Below are 8,106 nucleotides of genomic sequence, written 5' to 3'. Positions count from 1 at the left end.
AATATTGTTAATCATCGAACTAAAAAACAAAAAAACAAAAACAATGTGTTTGAATTCTTTTAAAACCCTTCTTCTTCTCAGTGGGCAAAGACAATTTCTGCAAGCGCTTCGTCTTGAATTTCTGGCGCCTAGGTGGGTTAGGTTTGCACTTATGCAAAATCGTTGAGGTAAGTGATAACTTGTGTAGGCCATGTGGGGCAGTTGTTGAGACCTATGTCATTGCCCAGCTTTCGCTGTTAACACACATCGGCACGTAGGTGGGGATACAATACCAGACAATACAATTAGGGATTTTGTAAATAGCACGGAATTCCTGACTTAAATTTTTTTTCGATGTTACTTTTTATACCCACCACCGAAGGATGGGGGTATATTCATTTTGTCATTCCGTTTGCAACACATCGAAATATCCATTACCTAACCTATAGAGTATATATATTCTTGATCAGCGTAAAAATTTAAGACGATCTAGACATGTCCGTCCGGCTGTCTGTTGAAATCACGCTACAGTCTTTAAAAATAGAGATATTGAGCTGAAACTTTGCACATATTCTTTTTTATACCCTCCACCATAAGATGGGGGGTATACTAATTTCGTCATTCTGATTGTAACTGCTCGAAATATTCGTCTGAGACCCCATAAAGTATATATATTCTTGATCGTCGTGAAATTTTATGTCGATCTAGCCATGTCCGTCCGTCTGTCCGTCCGTCCGTCTGTCAGTCGAAAGCACGCTAACTTCCGAAGCAGTAAAGCTAGCCGCTTGAAATTTTGCACAAATACTTCTTATTAGTGTAGGGGTTGGTATTGTAAATGGGCCATATCGGTCCATGTTTTGATATAGCTGCCACATAAACCGATCTTGGGTCTTGACTTCTTGAGCCTCTAGAGTGCGCAATTCTTATCCAATTGGAATGAAATTTTGCACGACGTGTTTTGTTACGATATCCAACAACTGTGCCAAGTATGGTTCAAATCGGTTTATAACCTGATATAGCTGCCATGTAAACCGATCTTGGGTCTTGACTTCTTGAGCCTCTAGAGTGCGCAATTCTTATCCGATCAGAATGAAATTTTGCACAACGTGTTTTGTTATTATATTCAACAACTGTGCCAAGTATGGTTCAAATCGGTTCATAACCTGATATAGCTGCCATATAAACCTATAAAATCTGGGGTCTTGACTTCTTGAGCCTCTAGAGTGCGCAATTCTTATCCGATTGGAATGAAATTTTGCAACACGTGTTTTGTTACGATATCAAACAACTGTGCCAGGTATGGTTCAAATCGGTCCATAACCTTATATAGCTGTCATATAAACCGATCTTGGGTCTTGACTTCTTGAGCCTCTAGAGGGCGCAATTCTTATCCGATTTGCCTGAAATTTTGTACGACGGATTCTCTCATGACCATTAACATACGTGTTTATTATGGTCTGAATTGGTCCATAGGCCGATACAGCTCCCATATAAATCGATCTCTCTATTTTATTTCTTGAGCCCACAAAGGGCGCAATTCTTATTCGAATTGGCTGACATTTTACACAGGTCTCCAACAAATAATTTAATTGTGGTCCAAACCGGACCATATCTTGATATCGCTCTAATAGCAGAGCAAATCTTTTCTTATATCCTTTTTTTGCCTAAGAACAGATGCCGGGAAAAGAACTCGACAAATGTGATCCATGGTGGAGGGTATATAAGATTCGGCCCGGCCGAACTTAGCACGCTTTTACTTGTTTTTTTTTTTATTTTGGGCTATATCGGACTATATCTTGATATAGCCCCCTTATAGACCGATCCGCCGATTTAAGGTCTTAGGCCCAAAATTTGGGACAGTGAGTTGTGTTAGAAGGCCACCGTAGCGCAGAGGTTAGCATGTCCGCCTATGACGCTGAGACCTGGCGAGACCATCAGAAAAAAATTTTCAGCTAATGCTGAAGCATGGGTACTTGTGAAAGCAGATGAGGCAGTGCTTGGAGTATTTGAGAGAACGATTCTTTGTAAAATATATGGACCAGTTTGCGTTAACGGAGAATATAGGCGACGTATGAACCACGAGCTGTATGACGACGGTAGCATAGTTACACGCATCAAAATACGACGGCTGCGTTGGCTAGGTCATGTTGTCAGAATGGATGAAGAAGCTCCAGCAAAGAATTCTTTTGAAGGCAAACACGGTGGTACACGCAAACCGGGAACACCAAAAGCCCGATGGAAAGATCAAGTTGTGGGAGACACCTCGAAACTTGGTGTCAGAGATTTTAGAATGAGCGCAGAAGATCAAGGCGCTTGGAACGCTATTCTACGTTCGGCTAGTGGAACAAATATTCTGTCATAGCCAATAAAAGTAAAGTAATGCTGGCAACATTTGTAAGGGTACTATGCCATGTAAAACTTCTCTCCAAAGAGGTGTCGTGATACGCCGTTCAGACTCGGCTATAAAAAGGAGGTCCCTTATCATTGAGCTTAGACTTGAATCGGAAAATTTGCATTTGAGTTGTGTTAGGCCCTTTGACATCCTTCTGCAATATGGTACAGATCGATCCAGATTTAGATATAGCTGTCATATAGACCGATCTCTCGATTTGAGGTTTTAGGCCCATAAAAGGCGCCTTTATTGTCCGATTTTGCTAAAATTTGAGACAGTGAGTTGTGTTAACTCACTTCTTAATTTGGCCCAGATCGGCTCAGATTTGGATATAGCTGCCATATAGATCGATCTCTCGATTTAAGGTTTTGGGCGCATGAAAGGTACATTTATTGTCCGATGTCGCCGAAATTTGGGACAGTGAGTTAAGTTAAGCCCCTTGACAAACTTCTGCAATATGGCACAGATCGGTCCAGATTTGGATATAGCTGTCATATAGACCGATTTCTCGATTTAAGGTTTTTGGGACATAAAAGGCGCTTTTATTGTCCGATGTCGTCGAAATTCGGGACAGTTAGTTGTGTTAGACCCTTCGACATACTTCTGCAATTTGTCCCAGATCGGTCCAGATTTGAATATAGCTGCCATATAGACCGATCTCTTGATTAAAGGTTTTGAGCCCATAAAAGTCGCATTCATTGTCCGATATCGCCGAAATTTGGGACAGTGAGTTAAGTTAAGCCCTTCGACATATTTCTACAATTTGGTCTAGATCGATCACGATTTGCATATACCTGCCATATAAACCGATCTCTCGATTTAAGGTTTTGGGCCCATAAAAGGCACATTCATTGTCCGATGTCGCCGAAATTTGGGACAGTGAGTTAAGTTAAGCCCTTCGACATATTTCTACAATTTGGTCTAGATCGATCACGATTTGCATATACCTGCCATATAGACCGATCTCTCGATTTAAGGTTTTGGACCCATAAAAGGCGCATTCATTGTCCGATGTCGCCGAAATTTGGGGCAGTAAGTTAAGTTAAGCCCTTCGACATATTTCTACAATTTGGTCTAGATCGATCACGATTTGCATATACCTGCCATATAGACCGATCTCTCGATTTAAGGTTTTGGACCCATAAAAGGCGCATTCATTGTCCGATGTCGCCGGAATTTGGGACAGTGAGTTAAGTTAAGCCCTTCGACATATTTCTACAATTTGGTCTAGATCGATCACGATTTGCATATACCTGCCATATAAACCGATCTCTCGATTTAAGGTTTTGGGCCCATAAAAGGCACATTCATTGTCCGATGTCGCCGAAATTTGGAACAGTGAGTTAAGTTAAGCCCTTCGACATATTTCTACAATTTGGTCTAGATCGATCACGATTTGCATATACCTGCCATATAAACCGATCTCTCGATTTAAGGTTTTGGGCCCATAAAAGGCACATTCATTGTCCGATGTCGCCGAAATTTGGAACAGTGAGTTAAGTTAAGCCCTTCGACATATTTCTACAATTTGGTCTAGATCGATCACGATTTGCATATACCTGCCATATAAACCGATCTCTCGATTTAAGGTTTTGGGCCCATAAAAGGCACATTCATTGTCCGATGTCGCCGGAATTTGGGACAGTGAGTTAAGTTAAGCCCTTCGACATATTTCTACAATTTGGTCTAGATCGATCACGATTTGCATATACCTGCCATATAGACCGATCTCTCGATTTAAGGGTTTGGACCCATAAAAGGCGCATTCATTGTCCGATGTCGCCGGAATTTGGGACAGTAAGTTAAGTTAAGCCCTTCGACATATTTCCACAATTTGGTCTAGATCGATCAAGGTATAGCTGCCATATAGACCGATCTATTGATTTAAGGTTTTGGGCCCATGAAAGGCGAATTTATTGTCCGATGTCGCTGAAATTTGCAACAGTTAGTTGCGTTAGGCTCTTCGACATTTTTCTGCAACTTGGACTAAATCGGTCCAGGTTTGGATATAGCTGCCATATAGACCGAATACTCGATTTAAGGCCTTGGCCCCATAAAAGAAGCATTTCTAATCCGATTTCATTGAAATATGACACAGTAACTTATGTTAGGCTTTTCGCCATTCGTGTCGTATATGGTTCAGATCGGTTTATTTTTAGATATAGGCACTAAAAAGACCAATATTTTGCTATACACAATTGAACAATGACTTGTACTTATTAATATTTGGTCCAAATCGGAAAAAATTTCGAAATAGCTGCTATGGGGCATAAGGTAGGCATATTTCTCCGGATTTTGACGAAAGGTGGTTTACATATATACCCGTGGTGGTGGGTATCCAAAGTTCGGCCCGGCCGAACTAAACGCCTTTTTTCTTGTTAGTATTTGGAGCGCACAACAAGCCGATTTTTGGCTTAGGTGTCCATTGTGGCATGGGCGGGTTAATATGCGCACCCTCTTTTCACCCTAACCTTACCTTGGTTAGGTTGGATGAGGATGATATCAGACATACGATTTCTAAGTATCCGCCGGGGCCGATCATAAATTTACCCGCTCGTACCACTTTGATTATAGAACAAAATATTACAAACTTCCTGGATACAGTTTTCAGAGTGATTCCTTAATAGCCTTATCCCCATCGATCTGGGTAAATTAACTGGCGCCGTCACTGATTGTTCCCATTTTAGATCACTGTACCCTCTCGTATATCTCTGATGATAGAACACACGATTTCAATCTTTCTGGGTTCAGTCCTTTTAACTCCTTCAATGCCTGAAAAAACGCCAGTATCTTATTCCTACTATGACTTAAGGCCGGACATTTCCAGAGAAATGATAACTAACTTCCGCGACGTCAATTCCATGACACCAGCCATTGTGTCCTTTCCATAGATAAAGACGCATATATGCCAAGGCAAGAGCTTTCCCCCTAGTTGTTTTGTATGATGGTGCAGTTGGCGGTCCTCGTAAAGCTCTTATAGGCGAGCAAGTTCGTTCCGGTCTATACGACCGATCGCAGCGGTAACATGATGGTCATTGGTTATTTAAAGACACTAATAACTCGCCTTGTCGTTTCGAGCATCAATTGCCCTCAATATTTAAGCAGGAGCCGGTGCCACCGTCACTGATTGTAAGCATTTTTGATCACTGTATCCTCTCGTATATCTCTGATGATAGAACAAACGATTTCAATCTTTCTGAATTCAGTCCTTTTAACTCCTCTCACTAAGACTCTCCATTCGATACCGCTGATTTTCCGCGACTGCAGTTGCTGCTACTCCGTATGGATTATTCCACTATCCGCAATCTGTGAACACGCCCTGTAGCTCCCATCTAAGCTTCTCATGATAACGAATATTAAAGGTTAAAGTTCCAGCCTGTGTGATGCTCATAGTTATCCCGTCGCAACCTGCTGTTGCGTTCCATCTGCTGAACCACATTTCCTTATAACGCAGCCGGAAACCGTAATAAATATTTAAGAGAAGCAAGTGAATAATCATTATCGAGATCGTGTGAAGTTTTGCCCCCTCTCTCGCGAGCAAATTCACCATCTCGTTACCTGTGACATCCTTGTGCCCAGTGATCCAACACAGGGTCATCCTGTGATGACTGTGTAGTTGCTCCAAAGAGTGACGACCTTACGCTTTAGATCCTATGATCGCAGCCCTAAGAGCTTTAAGGGTACCTAACTATCGCTAAATATGCAAATATATGACCGGTCTATATTTCCCCTGGCAATCGCAACGACCTCCGTCTGGAAGATACGGCAATCGTCCCTCATTCGATGAGACAAATACAATATAGTTCCTCGCAGAGTATTCCATAACCGTGTTCACTATCCATTTTCAATCCATCTGTAAATATATTGAAATCCTCAAGCCTGACCCGTCCTTTCTGCCACTCCTCCAAGGTAGGTATTAGCACATGCAACCTACCGTTCACAATATCCACTCTCGTCTGGTAGTCAGTTTGCACGTCAGTCTTAGCCCTTTCGAATATACCTGTATGTCTGGCCGGCGAACTCCGAATCTGACCAAGTTGTGACAGCCTTACCAGTGTCCTCTCGACTGATTCCCTGACGTATGGGTCAATCGGCTGTAGATATAGCAACGCCTCCAAGGTCGCAGCAGTTCTCATACCCCGCACATGCGACGCGTACTCAGTCAGCGGCCACCAGGCGTGGCATCCATAGCAAGAAGAAAACAAGCAGCACCACCGCCGAGTACACCCAGTGCATTAATTAAGGACGTAGACCCCATCTACTGCCAACGAGCCTCTGGCATAGTAGAGAACAGCGAAACCCTCATCTTAGACTCTCTATTCAAGCTCCAATTCAACTTACTAACCAGAATAATCCCAAGAAATCTAGCCGAACTGGACAATCTCAAAGTTGTTCCTTGCAACCTCGGCAGTCTGAATTAAGGCTCCTTCCCATTCTGCGAGACCAACACTTACTCAGTTTTTCTGGCGTTATTTCCTAGACCACGCTCGGTAGCCCAAAAAGCCGAGGCCCCATATATACATCTACAGCTCCCGCACATGCGACGCGTACTCAGTCACCGGCATCCATCCATCCATCATCAGAGTGGCATCCAGGTAAGAACCGACAGCACCACCGTCGAGTACAGAAAGTGCACAAATCTAGGACGTATACTCCACGTACTGCCAGCAAGCCTCTGGTACTAGTAGAGATCCGCGAAAGTCTTCTCCATCTTAGTCTTCCTGGCGTTAACCCCTAGACGACACTCGGTAGCCCAAAAATCCGAGATCCCTCTTATACATCTACAGATCCCGCACATAAGACGCGTACTAAGTCACCAGCCATCAGACGTGACATCCATAGGTAAGAACCGGCCACACCACCGCCGAGTACAGCCAGTGCACCAATCTAGGACGTAGACCCTATCTACTGCCAACAAATCTCTGGCACGAGCGAAAGCCTTCTTCATCGTAGACTCTCTATTCAAGCCTCAATTCAACTTACTCACTAGAATAACTCCAAGAAATCTAGCCGACCTGGACAATCTCAAAGTTATTCCCTGCATTCTTGGCGGTCTGAACTCAGGCACCTTCCCATTCTCCGTGACCAACGCTAACTCAGTATTCCTGGCGTTAACCCCTAGAGCACAGTTGCGAAGTCAACGGAAGTCATAGTCGGAGTCTGACTATTGAGCCGGAGTCGGAACTCGGTTCGGAGTTGATCATGCCGGCCCCGACTCCGAACCGACCTCCGACCCAATGCTCAGACGCCGACTTCAACTCCGAGGTCGGAGTTGGGTGTCAGACTCCACAGCTCTACTGGCTACATTTGAGAGGTATCCGACCTCCGACGCAATACTCAGACGCCGACTTCAACTCCGAGGTCGGAGTTGGGTGTCAGACTCCGCAGCTCTGCTGGCTACATTTGAGAGGTATCCTGCCATGTTAAAACTTCTTTACCAGATGGTGGCGCTAAGCGGTACGCCACACGGACTCGTATAAAAATGGAGCTTAAACTTTTATTCGACTGCAGTTTAATTTGGGAGAAATATCGCCTGGTCCTTAATGTAAATGTTGATGGGAAATTTTACATTTTACATCATCATCAGCGTTAAGTGCAGGCGAGATAGGCCTATACCGCTATTCCCTGGTGTGTCTTCACTTCCTTGCACATTGCACTGTAGCCCCTAGACGGTAAGGATTCCATCATGTCAACCCGATGGAATGAGCGGCCCTTTGATGATTATCGTCCGTTTC

Source organism: Stomoxys calcitrans, chromosome 4 (genome assembly GCF_963082655.1).
Source record: "Stomoxys calcitrans chromosome 4, idStoCalc2.1, whole genome shotgun sequence".
Taxonomy (NCBI): domain Eukaryota; kingdom Metazoa; phylum Arthropoda; class Insecta; order Diptera; family Muscidae; genus Stomoxys; species Stomoxys calcitrans.
Note: the sequence above shows the minus strand (reverse complement) of the source record.